The 19585-nt window shown below is 53.0% G+C and overlaps 1 long non-coding RNA gene and 1 pseudogene across 1 annotated transcript; one reads left to right on the forward strand and one right to left on the reverse strand.

Moving 5' to 3' along the window:
- Positions 1-446: 446 nt before the first annotated feature.
- LOC136531348 (uncharacterized) lies at positions 447-2003 on the forward strand. The gene is made up of 3 exons (XR_010778005.1): positions 447-668; positions 802-1107; positions 1196-2003. It is a non-coding gene; the product is annotated as an uncharacterized lncRNA (long non-coding RNA).
- A 2502-nt stretch (positions 2004-4505) lies between these two features.
- On the reverse strand, positions 4506-8291 carry LOC136531347 (heat stress transcription factor A-1-like; annotated as a pseudogene).
- Positions 8292-19585: the final 11294 nt, after the last annotated feature.

The raw sequence follows: 19585 nt of genomic DNA on the forward strand, positions 1-19585 counted from the left end.
CATTGAGGATATGAGTACCAAGCAAGTACTTGCGGATCCGCTTACCAAAGGCTAACCACCCAGTGCGTTTAGAGAACACACAGTCGACATGGGTTTACGTGAAAGCCTATGATTTCTAGATACTAAGGGCCTAGTTGAGAATCTGTTTCAAAACAGAGAGGTGCATTGTAGCTGTTTAATCTAGTGGCAACTGACCGTGATGATGAGGCACGCTCTATGCACTGATCTGTGATAAAATAGGAAAAAGATAAAGTAAGTTGAGTTTAAGTCATAAGATGAGATCAAGGGGGAGAATGTTAGGATGATCTCCACCGGTTGGCCCAACGGCCAATTTGGCCCTTGATCGGCGCCCTAATTGGGGGCGCTTAGTCGGTTCTCCTGGCTGATGGCCCCCCGTCGCGCAGCGCCATAAAGGGACGATGAGGGCTGGGGCACAAGAGACGAGGTTTACCGTAGCCGCTAGCACCTCATCGAGTTTCCTATCCCTAGACCGATCGAGAGAGACGTTGTGAGCGACGGGAAGCTCCATCGTCTTCACCGCCACCAGAGCACCGCGCTTGCACTGCTGCTACCTACGACGACCTAGCGGGCGCGTCACGGCTACCTCTACTCCGACCCGCTGTGGCTACTACGTCACCGGTGCTTCGGCCGCGACACAGTTTAGTAAGGTACATCAACAAGTCATTCTACCTAAGCTAAGTATTTACCCACTGATCTACGCCTATAGGTCCAGTAAATCCTATCACCTACATGTACAAGGGACAAATTGTTCTTAGTTTTTTTATGTGCTTGCATGTTCAGTTAGGATGGCTTTTGAAGAGCAAAATGCAGACAAATCTCGCTTAGAAGTCAGTGGTGCCAACAAGGCTAATCAAGCTATGCATGATGATGGCAGCATTGATGATCCATGCATTGATGTAAATGTGGTGTTCCCAGATGTGGATCGGTGCAAGTTTGCAATTACGTATCATGCTATCTTGCATGACCATGCTTTTAAGACTGTGATAATAAATAAAAAAAAGATTCAGAGCCATATGCAAGAGAGCTAATAAGGGTTGTAAGTGAACTTTTTTTGCATCTACAAGCAAGAAGTATGTTGGATGCAAGGTAATTTGGTCCTCTTTCCATAATGTAGTGTATTGACTTGAGATGTAATTTGCTAACAAGATTTCGGATTCTCGTGATTGTGTTGTAGGTCAAGACAAGTGGACCAAAGCACACGTGTGGTTCTTTCAACAAGTGTGGTGAGTCCGTGAAAGCAAACAGATGGGTTTGTGAGTTGTGGACTTATTGCGGGATGACCCTCAAATGGATCCAAAGGAATTGCAAGATGAGTTAAAAAAGAAGTACTCAGTGGATGTTCCATATCATAGAGTTTTTAGAGGAAAGATGAGAGCACTTAATATCATATATGGGAAGTGGGAAGATTGGTATGACTCTGGCAAGCGATCATCACCCACTCGGCGTGTCTTTTGTTCTTGCTCAAATAGTTTACATTATTCTGTTGGCCCAGTATCATAGATAAGATGGTAGCGATCAGTTTTGACCCTATTTGAACTTTTAAGGTCTTAGGCCTTTTGAGAGAACAGAGAACATTAACTATGCCATGACTCATGACAATGATTTTATGCAAAGCTGATCTCATTTTAAGGTCTTAGGCCTTTTGCCTTGCATTGTTTTTCAAATTCAGATGAGAGATTTTCACATACACATGGTTAGTCCTATGATATATCAAATTAGATCAGACTTAATTGCAATATGCCAACATAGGTACTTAGCATTGGTATTTTGTTATGATTATGCAATGTTGAACGCGCACCGATGGGATTACCCTGTGTTATGTGCCGTGATAAAATGTTCTGCGCATATAAAAAAGGAGACCAGAGCATAAAAGTTGAGCCAACTTTCTTTTAGAGTAGTACAGGTCTTGACTTCTTCAAATATTCACATTTTCGATCTATTATAGGAAATTTCATTTCTGAAAACGTTTCCAAGAACTGAGCACATGTCTTGCAGCTCCAATCCTGTTGCACCAACTGAAAGACGCAAAAGACTTGCTTGGACAAAAGAAGAAGAAGCTGTTTTGAGGGTAATCACTCTTTGGATGTAAATTTTCATTGTTGAAACACCAACTTTGCCGCTGGCTTTTCCCAGGCCAAGTTAGTAGTATGTAATTGTGTCTCGCTTGGCCATGTGTATTTATACATTTTACTGTGATGATCCTAGAAGCAAAGGCAAAATTCGCTCCACAGAATGGTGCGCCAATTCCATGGATTCAGATACTACAATATGGCCATCATGTGTTTCACAAGACGCGCCTGCCATCTGATTTGAGGGTCAAGTGGAGGAACCTGATGAAGAAGGAGCCGGCAGGCTATTGATGCTGGCAATGTTACATATATGTAGCCGTTGCCTTTATCTCTTTTGAGTCCACATGGAACACTGATGTGGTACTAGTAGATAGCGAATGTGCTAACTCCTCACTGCAAGTAGGAATGGAGGGTTTCCTCGCTAGGATGTTGATGCTTGGTAAGGGCCATATATGTAGCAAGCATGAAGCATCTATCAGATTTCTGTGTATCTTTTGGCTGTGGTATCGCAATAATTATCACAGACTATAATATCTTACTTAGTATTGCAGTTGCAGTTATGAGAATATGTACGTAAACATGATTGTGAGAAGGGCTAGTTGGTTTGGAGAGAAGCTGACAGGTTCTGGCCTTCTGGGCGTGAATTACCATTACCAGCTATCGGCCAGCATGTGGGCCACATATATTATGCCTAATATCTGTTAGGTTGTCAACCAAAGTTTTGTATCCCGGTCGAGGACGATGGAACAATTCCAACAGAGGAGAGGAAGATCAGATCGAGAATGTGAGAAGAGCACGAGAGGTACGGTAGGAGAAGAAGAGGGAGGGCAGGGCACTTATCGCCTTATCGGTGATGACAAGGACCTGAACCTGACCACCTCACCTTACCTTACCTGTAAATTCAGTTTGTTGTGCCCTGGTGTGGTGCAATGGCAATTCAGATGCTTTGCTAGCTAGCTCTACTCCAATACATATGGTTCATCATTGACTAAGTAGTCGATTGCTTATGGGCCCGCATGGTTTTGCACACATAAAGATTATCTGGAGCATCTATCTATTTATCAGGGGACCATGTATGGATGTGAGGTTACTTTAATCCCACTTCGAAAACTGATCGTGAGAGAGCACATGTATATAGGGTGGACAGCCCTTGATAAATTAATCATCGACGAGATTTATTGGATCAGAATGCTGACGCTAAGACCTGTCTTACTTGTATTTTGTCTTCGCCACAAAGGATCTACTTATAGGCCATGTTCGGCTTACCCCATATTCGGCTGGTTCGGTTTTTTTTTAGCCGGAGCAGTATTTTTCTCTCACAACAATTCAACCAGAACAGTGTTTTTCAGCCAGCTTCAGCTAAGTTTCAGACCAGCGAACAGGGCCATAGCAGACTAAGGCTGTCTCTAACAGGTAGCCTCCAATAGAGTGCCTGTGTAAAAGACTCATTTTGGGTGTCAGGAGAGATATAACTCAAATCTGAGTATCATCTCTTCCGGAGATCCTTTTGCAGAAAGAGTTCTCTTTTGGATCTTGTTGTTGGAGAAGACCGAAAATGGGTATTGAACCTTTTGCCTGTAGCGCTATGCAAACGTGAAATGAGTTTTGTATTTTGGGTAACCGTTGTTGGAGACGGTCTAAGAAAAGAAAGATAAGAACCATTCTGTAAAACATACACCAAGTTTCAAGGTCTCGGCTGAAGAAAGAGGATGCAATGTTTAATTTTCAAAGTCTTCCCATTTAAGCGTGTCTAAATAAATTCAAATCAAATCAGTTTAACCAACGCGGCTGCGAAAGAAAATGTACACCCCACCGTCGGTTGCATTAGGTGCAAACAACCGGCTGACGCTGTTTTGACGTTAGAAAAAACACTGCCATGGCTGATAAGCCGGGAACCCGTGAAAGCCATCGCTTGCCTCCGGAGACCGAGAGCTACAGTTACTGTAACATATATACAGTATTGACTTTCATGGTCCTATTTGCTGACAGGAGAAAAGCAGCAACATCTTATCTTACTTTTCAATGTCTTCTCTCGACACGTCTAAAGTCGAACCAGTTTAACCAAGCTACGAAAAAAGGCACCTCACTTTCAGCAACAGTGATTGGAAAACGACCAATCTGTCACAAGTCAGCATTAGCCTCCGGGCAGTAGTGCAGTACAGTTGCCCGTTCCCTACGTTAGTTGCCAAGTGGACCAGAAAAAATAAACACTGTTGCCCGGTTCGTTTGGCTGATAAGCTATGACTAAAAGTACTGTTGGCTGATTTATTATAAGAGAAAAATACTGTTCGTTGGCTGAAAAAATACGGCTTATAAGCCAAGCGAATAAGACGACTATCAGCAACTACAGTACAAGTAATCATACAGATTCAACAAGTTACCCTCGTGTTCTCAAGCCTGCCAACACTAGATACAAGCAGGTGAATTCCTGGCTGTGACGTGTGTACCAAGATCATTCATGGCTGGAAGATTGAATCCCCCCGCATATAGGTTGAGTTGTTGATGTACCAGCATATCATTTTGGTGAAAAGGAAAATAACAAAAGGGCAGGCGACACTTATTACCAGAATCCCAGTCTACCGTATTAAGATATTACAGCCCATTCCCTGAGTCCCGGTGATTTGTTGATGACAGAAGGCCCATCTGTTCTGTAAGATTAGAAATGTTCCCCGCTTTGCTCCATCCATTCTCTTGTGGTGCCCCCCTTGTATCTAGTCCGCCTGAATCAACTTCATCATTATCGGTGGATAGAGGGCTGCCTACCAGGAACTGCTCCCAGAAGGAGTCGATGATGCCTGGAAGGCTCTGAGTCTCGTCGTTGTTGTACATGGTCTCATCAGTCTCGATGGGGATACTGTCATCACCTTCAGGCAGGGGAAACTCAGGACCAGGCATCTTCAAAGGCTCCTCCAGGAATATTGACAGAGTCTTCATTTACCAAGTCTGCCAGATCTGAGAATTCCGGAATACTGATGTCACTTGAGCCTGCTGTTATAGGCTTTGAAACAGGAGGCACAGCACTCATGTTGGGCACTTGGTTAGACGACTTGTTGTCCAGCACAACTGGGCATTGGATTTCAGGAGCCACTGAAGGAGAACAGTTGGCTGACAGTCCAGAGCTTGCGCTGACATACGGCAAACCTGAGTTAGCTGGAACCTCTGCAAGGGTGACCCCAGAATTTCTTGTTGACGAAGAACTCTCAAAAGCTTGAGCAGCAGGCATATAATTCTCCAGCAGAAAATTATTATTATCTGAATTGCCCATAGATTCAAACCTATGCGAAGAGTCTAGCTTTAGGATCTTCCTTAGCATTGCTTTGGCTGCTTCGTTGATCAAAGGCTGATACTTGATAATTTGACCATCCAACGAAGCAGCAGCACTTTCGGAGTCTAGGCCACCATCTTGCTTGGGTAGCCGCCTTTTCTTGTTCGCAGCTACTATTCTTCTTCTGCTGTTCTCGTTTTGCTGTACAAACTGTGCTAGGAAACCAGGACTTTGCATTGCCTTAGCCAGGAAAGACATCATCTGTTGCTGCCGTGACTCCATCCCTTGAAGACGCTTGCCCAAAGTCTGCAGCTGATGGTCAGTTGTTTGCTGTTGCTGTCTCAGCCTGACAAGCTCTTGCATAAGAACATTCTTATCCCTTTTCAGCCGTTCAATCTCTTCTTCCAACCCAAACTTACCCACCTCTACACAGGAAGGCACAGGAGCGTTCTGCATCTGAGGTTGCTGCGGTTGGCTGTTCCCCTGCAAGGATGGTTTCCTTCTGTTGATAGTCTTCAGCAGATGTTTTTGTCCTCTCAGAAAACCCTCATTTGCAAATTCCCATCTGTCTGGATCAACCTTTCTAAACCCCTGGTAAAAAAAAGGCACTGATGAGATCGTTAGGGTGCAATATAATTGTCGGCTGAGAAAATCGTATCTCCCAATTGTCAGCAGAGTGCAAATCAAATTAAGGTGCATGTGATTAAATCCACATGAGTTCATCATTAAGGTGCATGTGATTAAATCCAGTCAACAAACATGGGAAAGGTACAGACTACATTATTATAAAGACGGTCCAAATGACACAAACAGTTCTTCAGTGGATGTAACATAAATGTCAAGTTGAAACAACTTATCCTGATGCAATAACTAACTCGGACAATAAGTTAAAGAAATAAAGAGCAAACTATGTTCTTACAGAGCATCTTTTTGACTTTTTACAACTCCATAGAGTTATGAACTGTTGACAGCTTGTTGCAGCAAAATGTCTGATGGTAACATATTGCGTCATTTTAAATGTATTTGGACCTGATTAAAACGCCTAAAAAAGTTATGTACAAACTAGATGTAAATTCGTAAAGAACGATTTATCAGAAACCTGACGAGATAATACAGCCTGAATTGGGCAAGAAACACATTTAGCTGACAAAGAACAGTTTTATAGTTTATATGCAAGTAAGTTCACGAACTTTCTTCTAAGCGGCACCTATTATCTACTAAACAAGAGGCACCAGAAATTGTTTGAATGAAAGTGCCAGTAAACATGCAAAAAGAAACAGTCGTCTGTTTCCAAGTCTCGATACATTGGCATCTGATAACAGCACATGATTGAATTGATTCTGAGGCATAATGGATATTCATGAATAATATTCTAGGACATAAATGCTGATCTGCGGTTAGCTACCATGGTTTGAGGTGAAACTTTGAATTATAACAGAATGAGTACCTAAAAGACACATGTGCTCAAACATAATATGATGAATCTAGTATAATGGATCATATGCTGAACTGAATTTACGAATTCTTTAGGCGACTAAGAAATACATGTTGAACATAAACTGGAAAAGGGGACATACAGATCTAGTCAATCACATGTGGTTAGGCCAGGAGGTGAGTCTAGTCTAGTAGGTAAAGAAGGGAAACAAACAGAAGCATCCAACAAGCACAATATTTTAAGAAAGGTACTACCAGGCCAAAAAATTTATGCCACCAACTAAACCCAACAAATCTTTTTGACTTTTAATTGAATGGTGCTCGGTTTGACAAATGACAAAGTTCAAGAACCAGCTGAAGAAATGACACAATGATGTGTCAGGGGAATCATGTAATTCAGCATGTAAAGAAGATTCTCCCTCCAGAAAAAAAGAAAAGAAACAGCAGTTGTAGGTTGTAGATAAGCAGACATATGAAAGCAGGTGCGATACATTCTCTGCTGTTCTGCTCACATTTGCCTTGAAGAAATATATCAGGCAGTACCAATATTCAGAGCAAATAAACAGTCATTCCGGTCCAGCCATAGAGCCAGGGAGTTTTGGGGAATTTTGTCAGGACACTACGTTAGAACGGCAAAGGTTAGATTTAAACAAAATCCGGCCGTGAAGTAAAAGCTACCACTACTAGCAGTACGTAGAAGCTACCGTTCAGATGAGCTAAAGAAAAGTAGAAGTAGACGTCATCCTTCCCAGTTCAGAGTTCACACCGTCTACCCTTCCACGCTTACGGATTCATTTTGTCGTGAGTGGCTTCCGGGTTGCGACATCCCATTTGTGTGAGCAGTGAGCAGTGAGCAGTGAGCACTGAGCACCAAAACAAATCCCAAAGGACGAACAAACAAACAGCGTAGAGAAGACAACGCGAGGCGACCGAGCGTCAGCAGCGGTGCGGGCTAATGACTTACGTAGGTGTTGAGCTGCCTGACGAAGGAGGAGAAGTTGCTGTGCTTGAAGTACTTGGGCAGGAGGTCCCTGGCGAACTCGGGCGTGTTCCAGACGATGAAGCTGTTGTTCCCGGGGCCCCAGGACACGACGTCGTCCGTGGCCGGGTCGTCCACCATCTCGTACGTCTTCATGAGGAACGGCGGCGGCGGCGCGGCGGCGGCCGCCCCGCCGCCGTTGCCCACCACCGCCGCGTGCGCCGTGGTCACCGTCGACGCAGCCGCCGCAGCGGCGGCGGCATGGGCCGCGACACCGCCCTGCATCTCCCGCCCGCGCGATCCGTACGGGCCTCACGCCGCCATGGGGTGAGCCCGGGCCGGGACGGCTAGGGTTTGGAGGAGAGGGCGGCGGGGATCGCTCGCGATTTAAGCTAGCTGGCCGGCGGGTGGGGAGCTTCCGTTGGCCGTCGCGCGCGAGGGTTTTCGGGGGCCGGCGCCGCCGCTGGTGTTTGCGATTGCAGGGGTGGGGGAAAGGGAAATTGGGAAATTGGAATTGCCGAGGGGAGAAGGGAGAAAGGGTTGGGCGCCGCAAATTCAATAGTTGTTTATTGGCGGGGGCGTTTGTGTAAAATGACGCGGACCTAAAAGGAGAACGGGACCCACCCGCCGTCGCGGTCGTTAGCCCGCGCCGCTGCTGACGCTCGGTCCTCCCTCCAGTCCAGATGCCATGAATCAACAGGCACTGAGGGGGCGTTTAGTTCCCACCGAAATCCAAACTTTGACACTATGTAAAAAGAAGATTTCTCGTTATATCAAACTTGCGGTATATGCATGGAGTACTAAATGTTGACGAAATCAAAAACTAATTGCACAGTTTGGTCGTACTTTACGAGACGAACGTTTTGAGCCTAATTAGTCAACGATTGGACAATAATTCACAAATACAAACGAAACGCTACAGTGTGCTACAGTACTGACACAGTGATTTTGGTTGTCCAAAATCAGGCAACTAAACAAGGGCTGAATGAGTGATGCTACTACTACATGCTAGGCTACCAGAGACTCGACTCGGAGCTAGGATACCTATATAAAAGTATGGTTCCTGCGTTTTGTACCATCCATGGATATCCTCGTACACATGAGGTCATGTTTAAGGTGTGTCGGGTATCATAAAACGGGATACCCCGAGCGTATATCGAAAGAACCACTCAAACCCTATAAAAAACAAAGCCAAAAGGTAAGCCATTGGTTAACCCCCGGCCTCGTCCGAGCCCACTGGCTCTCCGCTTCGCCTTTAGGCCTCGCATGGGAGGTCTCGACGGCCTGCCAAATCTCCGTCTCGCGCGAGGCATCGCACGGGAGGCCTCGACGGGGAACCGATTCTCCGTCTCGCCCGAGACCCCGCGCATAAAGCCTCGGACGAAGATTCTCCGTATCGCTCGAGGCCGGCTCGGCAACAACCCATCGCTTCTGCCTCGACCAGTCCCCCCGACCAGGCGTCACGTCCCATTAATGCGCCAATTACTCCCGCAATATCAGCCGGACGGCGGCTCGACACTGCAGGACGGCCGACGAGACGGGAGGTCACATCGACGCCATACCGTCCAGGACAGGACGGGGTAGGGGTTACCGACCACTGTGCTCTAGTGTTGTGCCCACGATCAGCGCCTGAACTACACTGTGCCACCTAATCCCTGCCCCAGGAACAACGCGGCATGGGGAGTCAAGTCCGGGTCGCCATAGCCTCGGAATCAGCATACAAGCCCAACCGCTCCCTCCAAGCCTCGGCAATCTACTTCAGGGTCTCAACAACCTCGAGATTCACGTCTGCCGAGCCTCCCACGATGGCTCGGCCTCGGCACCAACTGAGCCTCGGCTTCTCACGCAGTCAGCACACAGTGACCAGCACGTCGACCGCCACGACCCCGTTTCAAGATAACACTGGAGCTCCCATGATGCACAGGGTCGGATGTGACCGGCGCGTCGCCCCAGTACTTCAAGGACGGGACCACTCCGCCGACCACGCCGCCACAGTAACAGGCTACAGGGCTCGGACATGCCGCCTTCGTTCGCACGACGCCGTGTAGTTCGCGCATGTATCACCCTTGTCCCCCTTCAACTATAAAAGGGAGGGACTAGGGCCATTTCTAGAGATGAGACGTTGACGATTAGGCCTAGGCCCACGCGACGAACTCATGTATAAACGCATGGACAAACACCCGAGCTCCCCCACGGCTTGAGATCAACATCTCAAGCAATCCACGCCGCTCCACGAAGAGACCTGAGACTAAGCTCCCTCTCTCGCCCTGCTTGTAACCCCCTACTACGAGCTTTTCGGTGCAAGGAATACAAGATCGATCTCTCAAACTGGACATAGGGTACCCATTACCCGAACCAGTATAAACCTTGTGTCTCTTTGCATCACCATCCAGGATTGGGAACACGCAGTACAAATTTACTAGTTGGTTGAGGGCTCGCCGGTCCAAAACACCGACAATTGGCGCGCCAGGTAAGGGACTCTGCGTGTCAGCTTCGTCATCCCAACAAGTTCCGGATGGCTAACCCCGTACGACCGCTGCGTCTCGGCACGGTGATCTGGTTTGGGAGCCTAGAGTTCATGTCTCTAGGATCTGAGTACGATATGGTACTCCTCACACCCTGAGCCCCACCGACCGACGATGACATCACACACCGGCAGCCCAGGCGCAAGCGGCGCCAGGGCCGCCGCCCTCGTCACGCCCACCGAGCGCGACGCGGGCGGGATCACCCCGACACTGCGCAAACCCAGGGCGACGCGCCACGCTTCGCTGGTATCCTATGCCCAGCTGTTGGCATAAGGTCCCTGGTTGGGGACCTGTCTAGCCTGAGCCTGGACAAGGGAAAAACGCCGACGGCATGCGGCGACGCCCCATCATCAAGCCCTGCCCTTACCACCAAGGCCCGGTGAGGCACACCCTCGAGGATTGCACCATGCTCCGGCGTTACTACGCCAAGCTCGGGCTCCCCAACGACGATGCCAAGAAGAGGGGCTCCGGCGACCGGGATGATGACAAGGACGACGGGTTCCTCGAGGTGCACAATGCCTTCATGATCTTTGGCGGACCCTTGGCGTGCCTTACGGCGCGCCAGCGAAAGAGGGAACGCCGAGAGGTATTCTCGGTCAAGGTGGCCACTCCCCGATACCTCGACTGGTCTCGGGAGACGATCACCTTTGATCGAGATGACCACCCCGACCATGTCCCAAATCCCGGGCAGTACCCACTCGTTGTCGACCCGATCATCGGCAACACCCGACTCACCAAGGTGTTGATGGACGGAGGCAGCGGCCTCAACATCCTCTACGCCAACACCCTGGAGCTCTTGAAGATCGACCGGTCGCGACTCCGGGGTGACGCCGCGCCTTTCCACAGCATCATGCCGGGGAAATGCACGCGACCCCTCGGACGCATCGACCTTCCCGTTTGCTTCGGCACCCCCTCCAACTACCGCAAGGAGGTCCTTACCTTCGAGGTGGTTGGATTCAGGGGAACCTACCATGCCATCCTGGGGCGACCGTGCTACGCCAAGTTCATGGCAGTCCCCAACTACACCTACCTCAAGCTCAAGATGTCGGGTCCCAACGGCGTCATCACGATTGAGTCCACGTACGAGCATGCATATGACTGCGATGTCGAGTGCATCGAGTACGCCGAGGCCCTCATGGAGGCCGAGACCCTCATCGCCAACCTCGACCGGCTCGGTGGCGAGGCGCCTGACTCCAAGCGTCGCGCCGGGACGTTCGAGTCCACGGAGGCCATCAAGCTCGTCCTAGTTGACCCCGCCTACCCTGACGACCGGGCGCTGAGGATCAGCGCCACCCTCGACATCAAATAGGAAGCCGTACTCGTCGACTTTCTCCGCGTGAATGCCGATATGTTCGCATGGAGTCCCTCGGACATGCCGGACATACCGAGGGAGGTCGCCGAGCACGCCTTGGAAATCCGGGCCGGCTCCAGACCGGTGAAGCAACGCCTACGCCGATTCGATGAAGAAAAACGCAGGACCATCGGTGAGGAAGTGCAGAAACTATTGGCGGCCAGATTCATCAAGGAAGTATCCCATCTAGAGTGGTTGGCTAACCCTGTGTTAGTCAAGAAGAAAAATGGGAAGTGGAGGATGTGTGTAGACTACACCGGTTTGAATAAAGCCTGTCCGAAAGTCCCCTTCCCATTACCTCGAATCGATCAAATCGTTGACTCCACTGTGGGATGCGAGACCCTATCCTTCCTTGATGCGTATTCCGGTTACCATCAAATCAAGATGAAAGAGTCCGACTAGCTCGTGACTTCTTTCATCACTCCATTCAGCATGTACTGCTATGTGACTATGCCTTTCGGCCTCAGAAACACAGGGGCCACATACCAGCGGTGCATGACCTAGGTCTTTGGCGAGCACATCGGGCGAACCATCGAGGCCTATGTGGACGACATCGTGGTCAAGTCTAGAAGTGTCGGGGATCTCGTCGATGACCTGGAGATAGCCTTCAAATGCCTTAGAGAGAAGGGCATCAAGCTCAACCTCGAGAAGTGTGTGTTCGGGGTCCCCCGAGGCATGCTCTTGGGATTCATAGTCTTGGAACGCGGCATCGAGGCCAACCCAGAGAAGGTCTCGGTTGTGACCAGCATGGGACCGATCCGAGACCTCAAGGGGGTGCAGAGGGTCATGGGATGCCTTGCGGCTCTGAGCCGCTTCATCTCACGCCTTAGCGAAAAAGGCTTACCTCTGTACCGCCTCTTGAGGAAATCCGAACGCTTTTCTTGGACCCCCGAGGCCGAAGAAGCCCTCGCCAAGCTCAAGGCACTGCTCACCAATCCTCCCATTTTAGTACCGCCGGCCAGGGACGAGGCCCTCTTACTCTACGTCACCGCAACGACCCAAGTGGTCAGCGCGGCCGTGGTAGTAGAGAGGCAGGAAGAGGGGCACACTTCACCCATCCAACGACTTGTCTACTTCATCAGCGAAGTGCTCTCTGAGACCAAAACGTGCTACCCCCACATCCAGAAGCTGATCTACGCTGTAGTCTTGGCTCGGCGCAAGCTGCGTCACTACTTCGAGTCCCACTAGGTAACCGTGGTGTCGTCTTTCCCCTTGGGAGGGATAATCCATAACCAGGAGGCCTCGGGTAGGATAGCCAAGTGGGCCATCGAACTCATGGGGGAAGCCCTGACCTTTGCGCCTCAGAAAGCAATAAAGTCTCAGGTCTTGGCCGATTTTGTGGCTGAGTGGACCGACACCCAACTGCCACCTGCTCAAATTCAGACGGAGTGCTGGACCATGTACTTCGACGGGTCCTTGATGAAGACCAGGGTAGGCGTGGGTCTGCTCTTCATCTTGCCCCTCGGAGTACACGTGCGCTACATGGTTCGACTCCACTTCGCCGCCTCCAACAACGCAGCTGAGTACGAAGCCCTCGTCAACGGCTTGCAGATCGCCATCGAACTCAGAGTATGACGTCTCGACATTTGGGGCAACTCGCAGCTCGTCGTCGATCAAGTCATGAAGGAATCAAACTGCATCGACCCCAAAATAGAGGCGTACTACAAGTTGGTACGTCGCCTAGAATACAAGTTTGACGGTCTCGAACTCAACCACATCGCGCGGAAATACAACGAGGCCGCAGACGAACTAGCAAAGATGGCGTCAGCATGGGCTCCGATCCCCCCCGAACGTCTTTGCCAGAGACCTCCACCAGCCTTCCATCAACTACACCTCGGCAGCGGAAGAGGGCCCATCGGCCGAACCCACCGCAGGGCTCGACGCCCCCTCTGCCGCCGAGACTCCTTTGGCCGAGCCTGAGGTCATGGAAGTCGACACGGAGCCTCCCTAGACCGACCAGGACACGGACTGGCGAGTCCCGTTTCTTGATTGGCTCGCCCGGGGAGACCTTCCTAGTGATAGGACCAAAGCCCGATGGCTTGCGCGATAAGCCAAAACTTACGTCCTCTACAACGGCGAATTGTACAGGCGAAGTCCCTCTGGTGTCCTCCAACGATGCATCACCACCGAGGCAGGCCAAGCCCTACTTTGGGACTTGCACGCAGGGGCCTGCGGGCACCATGCGGCGCCTCGGACGCTCGTCGGAAACGCCTTCTGCCAAGGGTTCTACTGGCCGATGGCGGTTGCCGACACCACCAAGTTAGTACGCTCCTGCGAGGGATGCCAGTACTATGCACGGCAGACGCACCTCCCGGCCCAAGCCCTCCAAACCATCCCCATTATATGGCCGTTTGCTGTGTGGGGGCTCGACATGGTCGGGCCTCTGCAAAAGGCCCCCGGGGGCTACACCCATCTACTGGTAGCAATCGATAAGTTCTCCAAATGGATCAAGGCTCGTCCGATCAATCAAATCAAATCCGAGCAAGCAGTGCTATTCTTTACCGACATCATCCATAGGTTCGGGGTCCCGAACACCATCATCACCGACAACGGGACATAGTTCACCGGCCATAAATTCCTGACATTCTGCGACGACCACCACATCCGTGTGGCCTGGTCGGTCGTAGGACACCCAAGGACAAACGGCCAAGTAGAACGTGCCAACGGCATGATCCTACAAGGCCTCAAGCCAAGAATTTACAACCGGTTGAAGAAGTTTGGCAAGAAATGGCTCGCCGAACTCCCGTCGGTCATCTGGAGCCTGAGGAACACTCCAAGCTGAGCCATGGGGTTCACACCTTTCTTCCTGGTCTATGGAGCCGAGGCTATCCTCCCCACTGACTTGGAATATGGTTCTCCGAGGCTACAGGCCTACAACGAGCAAAGCAACCGCACCACCCACGAGGACGCCCTCGACCAACTGGAGGAAGCCCGAGACGTTGCGCTGCTGCATTCGGCCAAGTACCAGCAAGCCCTACGGTGCTATCAAGCCCGACGCATTCGAAGCCGAGACTTGAAGGTAGGCGACCTGGTGTTGAGGCTGAGACAGAGCAACAAGGGCCACCACAAGCTGACCCCACCGTGGGAAGGACCATACATCGTCGCCCAAGTGCTGAAGCCCGGGACCTACAAGCAAGCCAACGAGAAGGGCGAAATCCTCACCAACGCTTGGAACATAGAACATCTACGTCGCTTTTACCCTTAAATTTCTAAGCATTGTATACATTGTTTCTCGAAATACAATTAAGAAACGTTCTTTAGTTGTTCTAATTTTTCGAGAAACCCCCCAAACCCATCGCGGGTCTCGGCAATACGATAGCACTGTAAGGGAGACTCGGCTCTGCCTCTGCAGAACCGAGCCTCCCTCGGGGGCTAGATGGGGGACTCCCCCCTAAGTCCCACGCACCATTTTTTAGTCGTTTTTCGAAAAAATTCCTACGCCAAACTCTCTAGCACGCTCTGACGAATCGGTTGTAAAAAACCCAAGGACCGAAAAGTTTATTCCAGGGACAGAAGGCCGGTAGAGTCGCGAGACGGCCTACGCCCCCGGGCTACGGCACTCCCTCACCACCTTTCGTCCAAGGGGCAGCTTAGGTTCCAAGGAGGTTTTTTGCAAAAGAAATCTGATCAGAGACAACAGAGGGTAGAGGCTCGGAAATACAAGAAAAACGATTAAGAAACACGAGTACTTTAAAAAAGGCCTCGACGGCCACAAGCGTTATGATACAAAGTTAATCCCTATTCTATTTACATGGCCTCTTGGGCCTAGGTCAAGGCTCAGGGCCTCCAGCATCGGCAGATGGCGGGGGAGGGACCACCTCCTCTTCGAACAGCTTTGCCAGCGCCGTGCCGGGGCCTTTCGCCGCCTCCATCAGCTTCGCGACCGCCTCGTCGGCCTCCTCGTCATCGTCGGGCAGGACGTAGCCATCGCTGATGGCTTGAAGGTCAACGCTGATGTAGTGCGAGGCGATGACGGCCAGCGCGCGCTTGACACCCGTGTGCAGCGCTCCTCGGAGCCGCTCGCGCACTTGGCCACTCAACGCAATCAGACGGCTCCCAAGGGAGTTGCCTGATTGGACCCCCTCGACCTCTAGGGCCTCGCAAGCGGTACGGGCGGCACTTTTCAGCACGTCGTGCTCCCCGATCTCGGTCTCGAGCACCACCTGCACGGCGATAGAGGCCTCGGCTGCCCGAGTGACCTCCTTCTCCCGCTCTGTGCCAAAAGAAACAGAATAGGGTTGAGCACAAAGGAAAACAAGCCAAATAAGGGCGGAAGCCTGTGGGACTCACCCTCGGCCTTCTCCTTCCACCGTCGAGCCTCGACCCGAGAGGCCTCGGCTTTCTCCTTCTAGCGCTGGGCCTCGACCCGAGAAGCCTCGGCCTTCTCCTTCAGGCATTGGGCCTCGACCCGAGAAGCCTCGGCCACCCTGGAAGCTTCTCTCCCCAGCTCTACATCACACCAGGGAGTTAGGGGGCGAACAAAAGAAAAGCGAATAAAACGAGGGGAATAGGACTCACACTCGGCCTTTCCCCTTTAGACCACAGCCTCGGTCCGGGAAGCCTCAGCCACCTTAAGGGCCTCATCCAAGGCGCCTTTCATCAGCTGGTGCGCACTCTGCTCCGCCCCTAGCTGCCCAGCAAGGACCTTGCCCGAGGCTGTCGCTTCTTCGGCCCGGGACCTGAAGGCATCCCGATCACCGGCGACACGGGTCCGCTCCTCCTCCAACTCCTTGACCCGCACCGCCAAAGGGGCGACCTGCTCCTGGTCCGTGGCCGCCTCGACCTTCGCATCGGCACAGCGAAGGCGGAGGTCCTCCACCTCCGCGCTCCGCGCCGACAGGAGCTCGTTGGCACCGGCAAGCAGGCCCTTCTGCCGCTGAAGCTGGTCCCAGACGTCCCTCTCCCGCTGGAGAAAGACCGACTTCCCAAGGGATCGGGTCTCGAGCTCCTGGGTAAGCAGAACAGGGGTCATTCACTACAAGAAAGCTCGGAAAAAGACGACACCGCATGAGAAAAGAAAGCGCGAACCTAGGCGACTCCGGGCAGATCGTCGGCCACCACGGACAGCGTCGTCCGCAGTGACCGCTCCGCCAGCTGGTGGTATTGCTCGAAGGTGTCCCAGCACCTACCCTCGGCCGTGTCCTCGAGGGAGAACAGAGGCTCCCCCTCAGGGTTGTCCCGGCTCTGCCACAGGACACGTGGGTGATCCCACCTGCGGGGCTCGGGTCATACCCGCGCGAGGGCCGAGCTTCCCTCACCCGGGGTCAGAACCGGCTGTTCCACGGCACCAGCCACCTCGGCATCGACCACCTCCTGCGCCCAGGAAGTATCGTCGGAGGAGATCGGATGGACCTCCGCCTCCCGGGCGCTCTCCCGCAACGACGGCGGGCCTTGAACCAAGGGTGCCACCAAGGCCTCCGCCGCCTTCATCTCCACTTCTTGGGCCGACAGCCTCACCACGATCACATTGGCCTCGGTGGTCCCGGGGGCTCCGGCCTTCGCCATCGTGGCCTCGGTGGTCGCGAGGGCTCCGGCCCCCGCCGCTATGGCCTCGGCGGTCCTGGGCGCCCCGGCCTCTATCGCCTCGGCCTCGGAGACCCTGGGAGCCTCAATCTCGGTGGCCTTGGCAACTGAGGGCACCTCAGCCCCATACGACTCACGAGCCTCGCCCTCGTGGGGCGGAGGCGCTCCCTCCCCCGTCTATGTTGGGGTCGCCTCGGTAGCCCCTCCTTGGGTGGCCGGCTCCTTCAGGTCGTCCCTCGCCGACGCCATGCCACGTTGTATGGCGGCTTGCGCCTCCGCCACCCAGTGGGCGGTGGAGCCAGGGGTCACCTTGAGCGCCTTAAGGGGCGCCAAGGTAGGCACCTCTGCAGGTCGCTTTCGACTAAGGACAAAACACTTACAGGGTCAGCACGAGACCGAAGAACAAACGGAAAACGCTGTGGCTCTGCCAGAAATACGCTTACCTCGAGCAGGGCTGCAACCGCTTCGGCACGATGACTCTTGTCTGCAAAGGCGGTGGTGGCGGCAGAGGCATGGCCTCTGTATCCACCGGCGTCGACCGATCCTCGACGGACCCCGGCACCCCCTCGGTCCTCTGCGGGGGTAGTTGCGTCGCCCCTGCCGCCACCTGCTCCACCGCTGCCGTCGAGCCCTCCGGGCTGATGGCACGCTTTCCTAGCACCCGCGCCTCGGGCGTGTCGGCCTCGGCCCCGAGGCGGGCGATTGTCGACCCCGGAGCAGCTCCTCCTCCACCCCCTGGGAGCACCGGGCTGCTTGCCGACGCCTCGGGCACCGTCTCCCCGATGTCAGGGAGATGGTCCAGGGGACCTCGCCCCATCTCGCCCTCGTCATCCCCGTCCGAGGCGTCTATCGATAGCGACGGCGACAGGGACGCCTCCAACGGGAGACCATCCTTCCTTTGCTACCGGTGGCGCTTCTCCAGTTCCTCGCGCGCAAGGATCTTCTTCGTGCGCTTCGCCACCTTGGCATCCTTCCGCCTTTTCTGCGCTTCGGCGTGCGCCTGGTTGACCGCCCGCTGCTTTGTGTCCTCGGGAACGGGCGGTGGGGAGGCTCGCACGTCCCTCATCCCCTGTAGGAACGGCGAACACGGATAAGGGAACAAGAAACAATGAGAAATGGGGAGGCCTCGGGGGCTGCAGCGGCACGTGACTAACCAGCGTGAGGAACCCCCACGACGAGCGCATCGCAAAGGGGGGTCAGGCCACTGCTCCTCAGCTTCACCTCCACCGTCTCCCTCACCCGGCGAAGAATTTCCTCATCAGAAAGGGCGGAGGCAGACATCCGGATGCCCTCGATCGGCTCATCTGGCCTCATCTCGAACAGGCGCCGCCGCCGAGCCATCAGCGGCAGCACCCTCTGGCGGTGGAAGGCGGCCATGACCACAGACGCAGTAAGGCCGCGGTCCCGCAGCCTCTCCAGCCCCTCTAGGAGCGGCTGCAGCTTGGGCTGATCCTCCCTCGGGACGCCATACTTCCACCTCTTCGGGCAGCTCCCCACAATCTGCCCAGTGTAGGGGGGAAGTCCACCATCGTCGTTGTGAAGATAGAACCAGCTCGTGTACCATCGGCGATTGGTTGACGCAAGCTGGGCCGAGATGTAGAGGTGCTGGCGGTCCTGGCGCACTTGGAGAGTGCAGCCGCCGGCCCTCACCACCTTCCTCGTGCCCGACGTACCCATCGGCTTGGTGGTATGCCCCGCCTAGAAGAGGTGGAGCCACAGCTCCCAATGGGGAGCAATCCCCAAATACCCCTCATTGACAGCAACGAAGATGGCCGCCCACGCGATGGAATTGGGGTTAAAGTTGTGGAGCTCCACGCCATAGTAGTGCAGAAGCGCCCGTAGGAATCGGTCCACCGGAAGGCCGAGGCCGCGCTCGTGAAAAGACACGAAGCTCACGACGTAACAGTCGCGGGGCCTCGGCTCCGGCTCGCCCGATGGAGCGATCCACTCCGGCCTGTTGGGGTCGGTAATCGGACGAAGAAGTCCGCCGTCGACAAGCGACTGGAGCATCTCCATGGATATGTCGGATGGATCCCAAGGGCCTGCCTCGATGACAACAATGTCGCTGGCCATGAGTGCGATAGAGGGTTCGACTACGGCGGTGAGTCTCTCTCTCCCTCTCTCTCTCCGCCTCGCCTCTCTCCCTTCTTCCTCCTGGGGCTCCCTGCTCTAGCGACGGCTCAAAGGCGGCAAAGCTAATGCAGGCAAGGTAAGGAGGGGAGGGCCGAGGCTCGTTGCGTATTTATGCAGGATGAAGGCGAAACGGACGGGCGACAAAATCAGGGAAGTTTCCCTTAGATCCGGCATGGTTAATCCCGATCCGATTTCACCGCCCACGTGCCCACCTTTTCCTCGTTAATCGCGTGAACAGTTATGTTCCATCCGCTGACACGACGTCATGTCCAACCATTGCAGTGG

The sequence above is a fragment of the Miscanthus floridulus genome, unplaced genomic scaffold, assembly GCF_019320115.1.
Source record: "Miscanthus floridulus cultivar M001 unplaced genomic scaffold, ASM1932011v1 fs_329_3_4, whole genome shotgun sequence".
Lineage (NCBI taxonomy): Eukaryota > Viridiplantae > Streptophyta > Magnoliopsida > Poales > Poaceae > Miscanthus > Miscanthus floridulus.